The following is a 16,350-nucleotide window of genomic DNA, read 5'->3' as shown; positions in this document are numbered from 1 at the left end:
TAGTGACTGCATATGAGTGAAAAGTCTGTTATAATAAAAAAAAATATATTTACTATATTCTTACTCAAAATTAAAAATTAAAGGAATCGAAAATTCAAAGTAAGTAAACTATATCACTGTTATATATAGCAGAAAAAAAAAGATTTTTCATTTGGTACTTGAAAAAAAATGTTCATCAACTTATATCATAGCTTTAAAAATGTTAAATTTCTAATGATTTTTCAGGAAAATTAGAAAAAGAAAACATGGAGGAATTTGAAATTCAGTTCTTTCATCGATGAAAAGCTGAACGAAGAGATCATGAATGTTAAATTTAGGAATATTACTGGATTTAGGACAAGGCATAAATAAAGGTATTCTAGCGTTACACGAACAGGTAGTTTCAGAGCTCCCGAAGTCCTTCCGTTGGTGGGGCTTAGAAGTTTGGAGAGAGTGGTACCAGCTCAGGTGTAGTCTCGTCATCTGACCACGGTTCAAAATTACGAGGTCGTCCCAAAAAGCCCTTGTTGCTTTGAAACGGGTTGTTAATATACTTGAACAAAACTAAATCTGAGAGCGTCGGTGAACAAGAAAAGAAAAAATAATATTGTACTGTCTTTGTTCTTTTTATTATGAATTGGGATAATTAAATCTGACTGACATTATATTTGCTAATGCTATGTTTATTTCTTTAAACATTTACGCGAAGTTGCTTGAAAAAGTTTATACTTGTTTTCTAAATTTATGTTTTGAATGAGTTTATGCTTAAATTGTTTACATTTTTTACAGATTTCACGAAAACAAAATGTTTCTCATTTAATATTATATATTGTCACAACTGATTTTTAGTTTTTCAGGAAAATGTAACACATTTCGTAGATCAGACTTTCTGTAATAAACTCCTTTGATAACCAATAACATAAACATTTACCTCCAATTTTCTTGAAAAAAATAAAAAAATAAACAAATAAAACTGTTTTAATTCTACCCTTTATAAGAACACTTCATTGCACATTCTGGAAAATATTAGAAAAATTAAAATTCTTAGAAAGTCATATACAATCTTGGGAAAGTTTGTATAATGATAGCAAAGTATAAAGTTTTCATACTATTCATATTTTTAATACATAAATTGAGCAATCATTATCTAAACTTATCAATATATTTTAACGGATCTCACAAAAAATATTATTTAGTTTTACCAAATTTAGTTTATACATTTACAATTGGAACTTATTCTTTTTTTTATAGTTAATGCATAGAATCTTTTTATGAAAAACCCATTGGAACCATTTCAAATATATTGTATGTATATCATTGCTATATTTATGTATTGGCTCCATGTATTTTTTTTTTAGTTGTTCGCTTCCATATATCTGATCATTTATTTAACAGCATTCAAAATTTATATAAATTATACAATTTTTATTATTTTATGTCAATTAGTTATCTTTTTTTTTTTTTTTGCCTATATTGCATTGCAAAGAAATAAGTTCTAACACAATAAAATTTATAGCAGTAGACACAAAAGGGAAAAATTAATATCAGGTTTAGAAGGTTAAGTAAATATATATATATATATATATATATATATATATATATATATATATATATATATATATATATATATATTAATTTACTTAAGAACGCATACAAAATATTCTTTTCTTCGTTAAATCCTTTCAATTAATTAACTTCCATAGGAATTTAAGGAAATGTTCTTGAAACTTGAAACTAAAAATGACATGAAACAAATTCCAAAAAATGTATCCAAAGAGAAACTTCTGAACCACTTCAAAAATTTAAACAAATGCATTTGGCACTTGTTCAGATGTAAACTTTTGAGCGATTTACTAAAAAAAGCAAATTTATTGCTGATTTTTAGATTAACATTGTGATACTTTGAACAGAAACATAACTCAAAATCAAAATATATTTGCAATGTAATAAGAAATTTGTATCATGTTCCTCATCAAGCCATACCAGATGAATAGAGTTTCATAACAAAATATGGAACATGAAGAAAATTGTGTTGATCTAAAACAAGTTTAAATGATAACTTATGTGAAAAGTTTTTGACAGCTGTCAAAAAGCATGAAAGGATTGAACTTTGGATATTCAATTTTAAGGAAACGAATAAAAATGTGTATGAATTCTTACTGTGAGATAGGTGCATATCCTAAAAGCAAGAAAGTATGTAACACAAGGTATTCTAGAAGATAAATTTTGTTAGAATTGTCTGTAATGTAATTATAAATATTACGTAGTACGGTCATATGTAGTACAGTTTAATGTAATATTTCCTAAGCGAAAAATTATCAGACCGTATAATATAAAGCATTATGCAATTGAACCAAGATGAAATTTTTAACGGAATATAGATTGAAAAAAAATGTATGTCTAACTCTAATATTTAACTGGAGCAAAAAAACAATCAAATTTCAAGAAAAAATGAAAGAAAGCATTTGAATAAACGATAATTTGGAAGCCATTTTGACATTACAGGATGCTAAGACAGATTTGAATGCGAACAAAGGCATGAGTAGAGAATTCTTTTGCAAATTACAAGATTATTTTTGATAAAGAGATTAAAATTCTTCTTAAACATTTTTCAGCATATTTGCATTCTTCCAAGTACTCTTGTATATAAAAATGAGACACAAAATTACGTTAGAAATTTCTCCGAACCTGCAATTTTACATTTAAATTTGAAATAGATAAATCAAATTTACCAAGAGCAGAAAATGACCCTTATTCTTTCTGGATACTCTTCTGAGATAAATATACAAATTTTAATTGCATAGTTAATATTATTATGGAGTTGAAATTTCTTTAAAAAAATCTTCATATTAAACTTTTTTTGTCAAAATAAAGATTACTTAAGTACAATACAGATTTTATAACAGACATTATAGTTATGAAATATATTTTGGATTAATAAAAACTTGATTGCTCGTCATTTCTCATTGGTTCCGAAACTTTCGTATAGTTGCTAAAGATCATGCTGGATAATGCAAAATGCAATAGAAACTACGAATCATAACTATAAAGAAATCGAGGGTAATAAATAATCAATTAAAAAGCTTTATAATAAGTGTTTTTATATATATATATATTACCTGTGATGATGAAAGATTACTTTTATTACGTATTTTTGTAACATTCTTTTTGATGAGTAAATTTTTATTGTCGCATTGGTTGAAAAAAAAATTTGCATATTTCACAAAATATATATACAGGGTAACCTATTTCAAATGTAAATTTTGGTATGTGAGAAAATTTAGAATGAAATTTGCAAAATATATTTATGGAAATAAATATATATGAGTGTTTAAAAATATACAAGAAATTGAAACTGAAAAAGTTTCAAGACAACAGAAATAATATGCAACAAATTAATAATTTTAATTAGTTTCTTTTTTCTTAGTTTCCTGGTAGTATAGGTTAACTTCTAATTTTTTACATTTCCTTAGTCATTCTGACAGACTTACCTTTATTGCATTTCCTGATTATGATGATGGCATGCCCTCATTCCAACGGAAAGGGGGTGCGGTAACTTGTGAGGGTAAAGACCCCTGAGCTCCCAAGGACAAAATTCTGACTTCTAGCTCATATGAAGATGACGAATGTCATCTTATTTGTACACTCTTATTTCTGTACACTTATTTCTGCACTCTTATTTCTGTACATCTTATTTGTCTGTCTTATTTCTGTACACTCACTTGTAAAACCCCTTTTTAAAGGGGTGGGGTCTTTCACGCGCCTCGCAGATAGAACACAGAGTAAAGAACAATCATGCTCGAACTAGGACTACGGAACTAGGAACACGGAAAGCCCTGACAGCGGGGAAGGCGCGCCAGGACGCCAGCTTTATTGTATTTGAAGGGAGTTTATTTTATGATCACTGCAATTTTTTTGAATTTCCAATGAGACTTTTTATATAAATAATTTCCCCAAGCAAATTTTTTTTAATAATTTTGGACGTCATCCTTAAACTAATTTTGACCTAAACATTTTGTTAAATCTAAACAGATGAAAAGGTATGCACTGCTATAAATGACAGTGGAATACGTAAAAATTCTTTCAAATTCTTAATTCTTTGATAAAATTATTAGTTAACAAAATCTTTGTACATCTTATGAACAGAAATAACTTATAATACAATTTAAAATATTTTCATTTTTGCAATACATTATTTACTATTTTCAGCATTTACTTAGCATGTTATTGATAGATAGTGTTACGAAATTTCCCTGGTTCGTTTGGATAGTGGGAGTTATATGGTGTGGAGAACACTCAATCAGCAGTAGAAAATAAAACAACGACGTTTATTTACACGAAGACACACAGGAAGCACAAAGACGACAGCTATATACAGCACAGAAGACGATTATCTTCCGCCGAGACGTGCAGCATACAACGAGAATCTACTGTAGACAGTAGCGCATAGCTTAGTTCAGCACTAACTTGACTCCGTCGCTGCTCTGCTTATCCCTGAAAGGCCAGTTCTTCAACGTCGATCCCGAGTTCTCTCCTCTGTCACTTCCGACGACGACCCTTCGACTACGACTCCCCGGCAGCTGCAGCTCCTTTTATAGGTCTCAGGAGGCGGGGCTAGAAGCCTCTCAACCAATCAGGAACGTTTGAGGCGTATCTCGGCTCCTAATGGACGGATCGGGAAAATTTTCGATGTTTTGGGTATAATCTATTTTGGCGCCAAAGTCGCTAAATTCGTCGCCAAGTTTGTCACCAAGCTCTTTGACCTCCTATGGAACCAACTATGCTGGGAAGCCGCATCACAGATTCGTAACAATATAATTTTTAAAACAAATTATTCTAGTGACAATATCTAGTGATGAATTTGGGAAAATATTAATGTAAGCATTCCTTTCTATTTATAAAAACGAATTGAATATTAAAAACCCAAAAAGAAATAAAGCCTAGTTTTAAAAAATTGTACTTTTTGATGCATTTATAAAAAAAATATTTTAAAAACTATTTTTAGTAATTTTTTCACATATTATTTTCCCATAAAAAGGAAAATAACCTTATTTTTTCAAATGCTTCGTAATATAAAGTAAAATAGGAAATACGTGATGGAATGCTAAAAATAGTGTGAAAAATCCCGAGGATTGAAAATAAGTACCTTGATGATACTTCGGTCGAATGACCTGTTTGATGTAAACCTCAGGAGAACCACACTTTTTATCTTTTTTGTGAATTCACTTTTTATCTTTTTTCCCCCAAGAAATATTTCTAAAAGTAGAAAATATTGAATTGTAAGAAGGCCATCTGTGTAATGTATTTTCCCTTTCATAATATCATTCATAACAGTTTACTATTTGGTTTATTTGTTTAGTTTTATTTAATATATAAATTTGTACTCAATAAAAAAACATAAAATTAGTTAAAAACAATATGAGAAAGGAATTCAATATATCATCTTTAGGAATAAAAATATGCTTCCTCAAGAAAATACGAAAGTAGAGGATTTAAGATGAAAACTATTCTTAAGAGAAAACTAGATATACATTATGGATCTCATACATAACGCATGTTTTACAAAGAGAATTGAGGTGATAAGAAGGGATTTTCTCCAAGCCATACTCAAGTATTTTGGAAGATTTTTGAATTCCTGTAATAAAAGAAAAATATATATACTTTTTTAAAACAGTTAAAATTTGTTATACTGATGTTTTTCTGTCATCTCTCGTTACTTTTGCCTATTTTTTCATTCTTATTCATTTTATATTTGTAAACTGCTTGATATGATTTCAAAAGCACAAATTTTGAGTTAATATGGCATTTTTCAAATATTTACTCATTTACAGAATGTGTTTCACAGACAAAATTAAGAGAAAAATCCCTGCACTATTAACACAAAAAGTGTTAATTTTCATCAGAATCATCAGAAAAATCTGATGCTTTTTTAATTTTTAACAATAATTTTAATTTTGTTGATGATGATGCTTTGCGCTGAATCTGAATCTTGAATTTGAAATCTTTCAACTGAATCATATGGAACGAGTCAAGTATTCAAAAATTTATATTTAAACGCTATATTAAATTTCAAAGAAAATAATATAAATATTCGATGGAATACGAGAAATTTTAATAAACTTGCTTCAAAATAATTCATAACTTTTTTCATAATTTGAAAATCAGATTTATGAAACAACATTGAAAAAAATTCCACTGGAATGTTATTAGGATTTTTAAAAATAGACATTGCAACGAACTCAATTTCAATTGTTTTCTTAGAGAATTTAAAACATGAGTTGATTACTTTAAACTAAAAAATTTTAATTTCGTTGATTTTTTAAAACATTAAACTGCAAACGTTTACAAATACTTTAAACACCGGATCATAATAACAAATTTAATAGATTGCATAATTGTAATAAATTAGACATCATGAAGAACAAATATTACTTTAATCATCGTTATTTGTAAAAAAAAAATTTAACATCCAGCATTATATAACTTGATATATGCATTAATTAAAATACTCTTGATTTAACCTATATTGTATGTGCCAGTTATAAATATGAGGTTGGGGCCATACTGCAAAATCAGTTACTACTGGATGGGGAAGGTTATCTACTAGTTTTTGGAATGCATCTGCAGAGAATATTCGACATGCTTATTAAAGGAATTTCGCAAGATCCATATTGGATGCCGATTGTTGTGGTCTCGTTCGAATTTGATAATCGAATTCCTCCCAGAGGATTCTATTGGACTCAGTTCCAGATTTTGTGCGGGCCTGTTTAATCTAGCTTAGTTTTAAACCTATTTTCTTTTGCTAGATAAAATTTGAATATAAATAAATTTGAAAATGAAAAAATAAAGGAAAAATGAAGAAAATATTAATGAGTTAAAAAGGATTATACCAAAAAAAATTTGTCTATAAATTTAATTTTTGCTTGACAATAAAATTAGTTTTTTTTTTATAGTTTTTATGTACACTTGCTGAAATGCTTAAAATGAGGCGTTTGCAGAACTTCTGTTTTTCCAATATTATTCCTTGTGATTCCTTTTAACCCTTTATTTACTGAATTATGTTGCCATCAATTTTTCAACTTCATTTATGCATTAGTAGTTAAGTTTTCTTGCAGAATAATCCCAGGGAACACAAGAAAAATATTTTAAGTAATAGAAATATCTTAATTAATTTAATTATTAATTAAATATTTTAATTCCTACTTTTAGCTTATATTACCTTCTTGCTATTTGGGTTACATTCTCCATGCTCTGTAGAATGCCATCAGCAAAAATTGTTATATTATGAAGATATAAGCCAGATTTAAATGGTACTTTTAAGTACCGTCAGTAAATAAAGGGTTAATACATACAATCAGTTTCCTTTTTAAGCAATTTCTTGTAAGGCGTGTTGCTGAATAAAGATATATCTCTTACCAACATCCAGAATTCGAGAACAAATATAATAAGTTATTAGGGAATGTATAAAAAAATGACTTGGAAAAATTGTCTTCTTATTCTTCCAACCGATCGATAGATAGTACTATACATCTGCAATACTAATCTTGACAGCTGATATTTAACAGGGTAAAACATTATTTTTACTATCAGATAAGATTCCTGTCTAGACGAGCTGTTGCCTTGTTAGTGGTATATATTTCGGATATGATTGTCGCAGATTAACTAACGAAAGTTACAGCAAAAATACTGGCAGAGTGCTTTAGAAATAAAAGGAATTATTATTTGTTGTATATAATAATTTGTATTTAAATAGATAGTTCATTAAAAGTTTTGTTTCCTTGGAATGGATTCTTCTTTATTCCTAATGTTCGTTAATACTCTAATCAAAAGTAATCTCTGAAATCGAATTGAAATAATTTTCTTTACAAAAACAGAAAAAAATACAATGCCAAATACAAAATAAAAATTAGGCCAAAAGAAAGTAACCTCCAATTAAGAGATGATATTAGGAATCAACAGACCTCAGACCACATTTATCTTTGCTACAATCCAGCAATAAAAATATGAAGGAAATGTGAAGTTTGCGATCATATTAAAGCTAATCATTAAAATCGGATATAAACAAATAGTAGTATATTAACAGATACAAAATAAAAAGATGCTGATTGAAAATATTAGAAATAACTTTCAGTTGGGCCATGAACAGGGTATATAATGAATCTGCATAATATAAAATAAGAAAACAAGAGACCTCATCTCATTCATCTTTCCTACAATCCAGCATTTAAAAAATGCAAAAAAATGCTTTGTTTTTCATTTGGCACACAAAAAATAAATAAAAAGTTTCAATTACTAGACTCCAAAATAGAAATTGAGATTTCACATCGGCGATGATATTTCTAAACTCACGTTACGTCAACGTTACGTGATTAGACAATTATATATATATAACACTGCTGCGGGTACTTATTACCATACAGCCATAATACGACTATACAGCTATAATAATACTCACACTGACATCGGTTCTCTATACTCATTATGTACACTGGGATAAGGATCGTTCAGGTCAAATACTCTTTTTTACATAAGACCGTATCCTTAATTATATAATTATTTAAACTATAGTTATTTTCAAGTAAACTATTTCATTTCTAGACCAAAAAAAACGTGAAAGTAAATCTGCATTTCTTACAAATAGTTTTACCGGCGTCCTGCCATAGTGGTCTTCCCTGTGATCGGGGCGTCCCGGGTTCGAGTCCCGGCTTGGGCATGGTTGTTCTATATGTGAGATGTGTGAATGCGCCCTGCTGTAAAAAGGGGTTGTGCAAGCGAATGAGTGATGCGTTAGTAGCAAGGTCGTTCTCTTGGCCCTAGTTGGCGCTACTATAAAAACAAGAGACACTCCACCTACGGCTTAAATCGCTGTCTTCGTAACAGCGGACTTGTCCGTGGCAAGTGCCATAAGAAATAACAAACAAATAGTTCTAATTATAATGATCACGCAATTTTGATGGCACTTTGACACTAAAAAAAACAAAAAGTACTAAGATTTTTTTCAAAACAAGATAGAATTTCAACAAAACTCTTTTTTTTTTTTTTTTTGACAAATGGGCAACTAAAATAAGTATAATGTTAGAGAAAACTTACTTCAGTTTTATCCTGTGAGATTTTTTTTAAAAATATTGTTTGATTTTTCTACTGCGTATATTCTACTGTGAATTTTTTTTTTTTTTCTTTTCCTTTTTTTTTTTTTTTTTTTTTTTTTTTTCTAATTTCCAACAATAGCTTTACTACACTTTTGATATGCACATAAAAAATAAAATAAAAAATATTACTTTTTAGGTGCTTTTTTTCATGTTTTCCAAGAATATTGAGAAATTCTATTTTTATAAATCTTTTTGGAACAAATAAGCGTAGATATCCATTAAGTCTTGTCGAGTCTCCGATACCTTTCAACATATTCGATCCACAAAATTCCAAGGGGACTTGAAAGTTCGATTCCTGAAAGGCGATGTCGAAATATTTATTTTGCTTGTAACTTCGATGTCTACCATATGCAAACTCTTTTATTTAGAATAAATATAAAATATTTGCCTTTAGGGAACACGGTGTTTTCTGGTTCTGAGTGCTTACAAATTGTGTTACATTGTTGGGAGACAGCAGTAAAATGATGCTAAAAGTTCCACAATTCACATTTCTAAAATGCAACTTCTAAGTTAGTAAAGCCAACTAGGATGCATCCAGTACTAGTAAGCTAGAAACGAATGCATCAGCAAAAAATTTGTTAAGAAATAATTCTGCATGTATATAAGATCGTATTAAATTTCTCTCCATTTTTTTTTTCTTCCTTCAGTCTTGTAGCTTACTTCGGAAGTAAATTATTTTAATAGATCAAAAAATTTACTAAGATTTAAGAATTTTGTTTTCAGCAAAATGTAGTTTCAAAGTCCGGTTGTATATTTTTAAAACGATGGAAACAGCTTTTTCCTACATTTCTTGGTAAAACAAAAGTGTTGTTAGTTTTTATTTAAAATTGCAGTTTACTCTTTTTTTTCTTTTTTCTTTTTAGTCATTTCGTCCAGTCTTTGAAAAATTTTCTAATTCACAATTTGTTTTAAAACTATATTACTTCATTTAACTAATGTTTAAAATGTATTACTCGATTGAATAAATTTAACAGAAATTCCAAAAACTTTTACATGTTTCAGTTGAAATTGGAGTTACCATGCACGTGTAAATTCCTCCAGGGGGGTAACTCATTTAAGGTGTTGAGGAGATTCCGGCATCGTGGTCGGTTCTCACTGCCTTATTAGGTACAGAAATGGTGTCATGTCAACTAAATCTTACTGATGACACGACGTGCTTCTTATCGGAGGTATTATACCGTGTGAGATTATTGCTCTTAATTCTCAACAGAGTTTCAACCTATAATGTAATCTGATCATTCAAAAAAATGCCCTCAGGGGGTTCAAAGTAGTTGCTTCTCATTACTATTTTTATTTTTATTATTTAATAAATCATATAAAAGTCAAACTTGCAATAGAATTAATGTTCGTCCTTGATAGTATTGCGGGCTACCCACGTTTAATACTTTACGGAATAATTAATTATGATTTCAGTATTGAATGCCTAGAGGACATATAAAAAAAATACAGATCGTGTTGTTGTTTCTTATGGCCTTTGCCACGGACAAGCCCGCTCTTACGAAGACAGTGAGTTAGACCTCTTGCTTTTATAGTAGCGCCAACTAGGGCCAAGAGTACGACTTCGCTACGCACGCATCACTCATTCGCTTGCACAACCCCTTTTACAGAAAGGCACATTCACGCATCTCACAGGTAGAACAACGGAAGAACAACCATGCCCAAACCGGGACTCAAACCCGGGACGCCCAGACGATGGGGAAGACGCGCTACCCCTATGCCAGGACGCTGGCATACATCTTTCGCAGCGTTTGTTAGCTTCATGTATACTGTAAACTCATGAACGAATTGAAAGACACGCTTTATCATATTTTTTCTATAATTCGCCTTATATGTTTAAATTGAGGAAATGATAGCGTTGAAAGAACATAATCGTGAGCGATTTACAATAGAAATTCTTGGGGACATGTGTATGGAACGTATGAAACAATTTTTCTCGTCTGCAACAAACATGAATACATGAAACAATTTTTCTCGTACAAACATGAAACAATTTTTCTCGTCTGCAACAAACATGACTTAGTTTCAAAATTTTTCCTTTTGTTTTTCACCAAAAGAAATATTTGGTTAATAAAAATTGCAGTATTAAGAAATTTTTTTTCTTTGGGTGATGAAAAAATAGTACAAAATTGGGTTTAGTGAGGTTTGTTAAGGTCATGTTTTAAAGCAACACCAGGGCTAATTTGGGACGGAGCTCGTAACTTTGAACTTCTGGCAGATAACGAAGATGACATCTGTGCTGGAAGAACCCTCGTCATATTTTCACACCACACCAGCGGCAGGACGTTTGGCCTCGATGGATTTAGCCTATGCCAAACCCACTTATACGACGATTCTTCGGTGGAATTGGGTCTCGAACCTAGGCCTTCCTCTTCTGAGGCCGAGACCTTACCAACAGGCCACAGCGGCCTTGTAAGAAATCGGGAAAATCAACAAGAAACAAGAAGCGTAAGGGAGCATGTGTCATCTCCTTGACAGTCAAATATTTTAAGATACTTTCCTTCAGAAGTTTCAAAGGAAACTATCCCAAATTTTATACGTGTTGACAAAATATAATAGAAAAAAAGAAATAATTGATTGTTAAAGAAGCTACTCAAAACTATATCATAAACAGAAATTTTTAATGTTTCTGTTTATGATATAATTTAATTACAGAAATTTTATTTTTACATTTCCACGTCCAAAAGTTTGAATGCTGCTTTCGTGACATATCAGTGAGTTTAAAAATATATGAAATCTTACAAAAAATCTTACAGAATACAAGGAATAATATCAATAAAAATGAAACCATCATTTATTTTTACATAATAAAGAAACCTGAATACAAAATGAAGATCGACAGTAAGTGCAATATAATTTAACAGCAAAAATCTTCAAAGATCAAATATTCGTTATATTAATTAGAATTAAAATAAAATGATAAGGAATCATGAAAATACTTTTCCATGTGTTTCCATCCCCTTAACGCCAGAACCACACATTATAAAACATTAGAAAATTAAACTCTCGATATATTTATGGTCAAGTGCTAACCCTGAAATTTTAAAACACATTTTTATTCCTTTTTTTGTAATTTTCTCTTAATACCACAAGACTTTCCAAAGAGATTTATCTTTTCATGTAGTTCAGTTTTCCACTTTAAAAAAATTCTACATTTTTTTTTATTATTATTATTTATGGCAATTTCGTTATTTTACAAAAAAAATTATAAAAAATTGTTTTCGAGATGTTATTATATTGATAAACATCATCCCAAAATCTAAAAAATATATATATTTTTTTTAATTTAGGAGTTAAAAAAAGCAACATCTTGAATCTGCATCCGACAACTTTATTTACTGCATTGCGCCAGTGAACCTCAGAAAATTTTTAATTTGAAACATAATCAATTACCTTTCTATGTTCTTTACAAAAAAAAAAAAAAAAAAAAAAAAAAATTACTTCTGTCTACAAGCATTGAAAAATATTTAAGTACAAAATTGTATGGTAATTTAAAATCATTCTTTGTGTAATAAGTAGCAGGTTTTGAAAAACATTTAAAACATGTGATGAATATATTTTCTTTTATTCGAAATTGAAATAAAACCTAGATCATGGAATAAATGCAAGGCTTAGTTCGGTTTTTATTATATCATGGTATAATTTAAAATATGAAGTTTATTCAAAAACTTGCAGCTGTGAAAAATAATCATTTTAATACCACATTTCAAATTTAGATACCCTAAAAAAACCTTCGAACTTGTAAATTAATGGCGCTGTGCAACAACTGAAGGTCAAATCCTCATCCATCAATTTAACATTTTGAATGTGTATTAATGCTTTCCTTAGATGTTAGTATTATTGTTAAAGAGAGTTATTTACAGATAATGGTTGCTGAATTGATGAAAGGCCAATACACTGTGAGCTTGGGGACCACATGGTGATAAATTTAGGGATTTGGCAATAAAACTGAAGATTTTGAAAAATACGAGAATTATGGTATTATCTCTATGAAGATCCGAGATCTGAATTCCAGAAAATTCCATATATTGTTGAAGACCATAAAAGGCAAAGGTCTCACGAGTTGAGTCAATTCCATCATCATCTTTGGAGTGGTGAAAGCTGAATGAGCTTTCTAGCGTATGAATTTATTATTTTCTAATTGGTATTTTCTGTCTGCTAGTGTCTTTTTTGTGAACTCTTCTACTGCATTTTTATTACTTGTACTTTGTGTTTTCTTGTGCAATAAAGAATCGGTTTCCATTACTTAACAAACTCAACTGCCGGCGTTCTGGCATAGGGGTAGCTCGTCTTCCCCGTGATCTGGGCGTCCCGGGTTCGAGTCCCGGTTTGGGCATGGTTGTTCTTCTATTGTTCTATCTGTGAGATGTGTGAATGTGCCCTCCTGTAAAAAGGGGTTGTGCAAGCGAATGAGTGATGCGTGAGTAGCAAAGTCGTACTCTTGGCCCTAGTTGGCGCTGCTATAAAAAATAAGAGACGTCCCCCTCAGGCTTAAATCGCTGTCTTCGTAACAGCGGGCTTGTCAGTGGCAAGTGCCATAAGAAACAAACAAACAAACAAACTCAACTTCTTTCAACGTACATACCCAAGGATGATTTGCTTAGCAATACAAGGGAAATTTGAAGAAGTGTATACATGATCAAGCGTCTTCTTTTTCCCATTATTGCAAATCAAATTAATGGAAATTACCCTTGAAATGCCCTATTGAAATTTCAAAATAATTCTCGTAATTACTTCGGAATTTAGAGTAAAATAATATTTATAGTGTTATATTAAAAATGTATTATTGCATAAAAACAGTGAATTTAATTACTAAATGAATTGCTCAAAAACAAAAGAGATTTCAAAATTCAAGATTTATGCGTAAGGTTTGAAGTCCTGTTTCGATTACAGTATTTAAAGAAATTAAATGGGAATTTTAAAGACTAATTTGGATTCAAACTGCAACAAGATTCTTTTATTTATGTGTAATCATTATTACCATTTGAAAAATAAATATCCCAATATACACGCTTGTCTGAAGAAAGGAAAAGCAGAAAAATGGACAGATTTAATTACTGTCCCAATTCGAAATAAACATAATTTTTATCTTGCTTAGATCATAATTACTAACTAAAAATCGAGCAAATTTAATTACTTTAACTACCACATCTACATTTCTGATTAGAAAGCAGTTTCTGTCGTCTCTCTGAGGGAGTCATAAAAGAAATCGCATATTTGCCCATCTAAATCATTTTACTAAGAAATTTCTGGAGAAAGAAGTAATCTTATTTAATTACCTTTTGTAGTAAAATAAATCAATAATCCCATCGAGATTATAATTAACGATAGTTAATTTCCTACGCATTACGCAAGAACATCAAGTTATTTTCGAAATGACGATTCTTTATTATGAATGCAGAGTGAAAGATTTTAAGGTGTACATGATGTGTTGATGAGAAGTTTCAATGTTATAATTGAAATGATGATCTTGTTTCTGATGAAAATAATACGTTTATCATGGTAATTTTTACTAGATTAATTTTCTTTTTTCACTATCATACTGTTTAATCATAATTTTTAAATGTATTAGTGATTTATGAAGATTCGGTTATAAAGATTCTCTGGTAAATTTCGAAAAGTAATTATATTTTATTAAAAATCATCGTAATGGTCAAAGGATTAAAAAATAGTATGTATTCATTCTGAATGTATTTTAAATTTTATATCTTTTTAATAATCAATCATGCGCAAATATGACCCAATATTGTAAACCTGCAATTCAATTCCACTTTCAGTTTAATTAATCCCTTTGTAAAAATAATGCGCCATCAAGAACTACGTTTCACATGAGAGTGATACTTCGGTACTCTTGAACAGGTGTCAAAGGTCATTCCCTCGGCGCGTGGCCGGAAATCCTATGTTATATAAGGCAAGTCATCATCTGCTCGACCCCCTTTTTTTTTTCTTTTCTTACTTCTGTGTGCGCCGCGCTGCGTTTTCTTGTATATAATCATGTCTGCCACTCGGAATAGAATAAAACGTAATTAAAAAATACCAAGTCTCTTCACTGCTTCAAACCTGCATTCTACTTCAATCAAAATATGTTACATATTATTTAGTCGACAGGATTAAAAATCTATTATATATATATATATATATATATATATATATATAGTAACCAATCTAAAGTAAGAAAAAGTTCGAAAACGAAACTAAAATGAAAACGAAACAAAACAGTTTCGAAATCGCAACTAAAATTTATTACCTATTTAAACTAAAACCAAAAAGGAACTTCATAGTATTTAGAGAGCGCAATTGCAGCTACTTCTAAAACACAGATGAATTGATACAAAAGTATTAGAATCAAGTTAATAGGAAAATCAAAAATCAAATAAAAATTAAACCAAAAAAATTATTAAAAAATATTAAAAAAGAATCCGGCCTGAAGACTTTTTCAAGGGTCACCCTCAGGCAGGGATTCAAATAAAGGGATTTTTTCTGTGAGGACATACATACTCTTGAGCATAATTTCGGGGGATTTTCGGGTCAAGAGGAATCATTATTAGACTTAATGTCTGTATGTCCTCACAGAAAAAATCCCTTTATTTGAATCCCTGCCTGAGGGTGACCCTTGAAAAAGTCTTCAGGCCGGATTCTTTTTTAATATTTTTTAATAATTTTTTTGGTTTAATTTTTATTTGATTTTTGATTTTCCTATTAACTTGATTCTAATACTTTTGTATATATATATATATATATATATATATATATATATATATATATATATATATATATATATATATATATATATATGATTTAATTTATTTTGATAGTAATTTTTGATGGAAATGTGAAATTGTTAAACAAATGATAGATATACAATTCATACGCAATTATATTGTTAGAAACATTTAATATTTGTGTAACTTCTTTCCATTATCAAAAAAAAAGTACGCAGCTGTATGATTTTTCCTATGCAAAATTAAACTATTTGAAGAAATACTCCCTGATTATTCTTAAACTATATTGTTCATTGATTTTGAATATAGTAAGCATATTTTAATGAAATTTTATTTTTAAAGCTTCTAGTTTCTAAGTTATTCTTTAATTTTCGTAAATATCTAAATGAAGAAGCAAAATTGTCATGACACTGTTACCATATGAACTTGATTAAAAGTCGCAAAAAAGTTGTTAGATTTGTCGGCATATTATTTTTGAACTTTCAGAGACTTTTTTTAAAAAT

This window comes from Argiope bruennichi, chromosome 2 (assembly GCF_947563725.1).
Source record: "Argiope bruennichi chromosome 2, qqArgBrue1.1, whole genome shotgun sequence".
NCBI lineage: Eukaryota > Metazoa > Arthropoda > Arachnida > Araneae > Araneidae > Argiope > Argiope bruennichi.
This window is presented reverse-complemented; position numbering follows the sequence as displayed.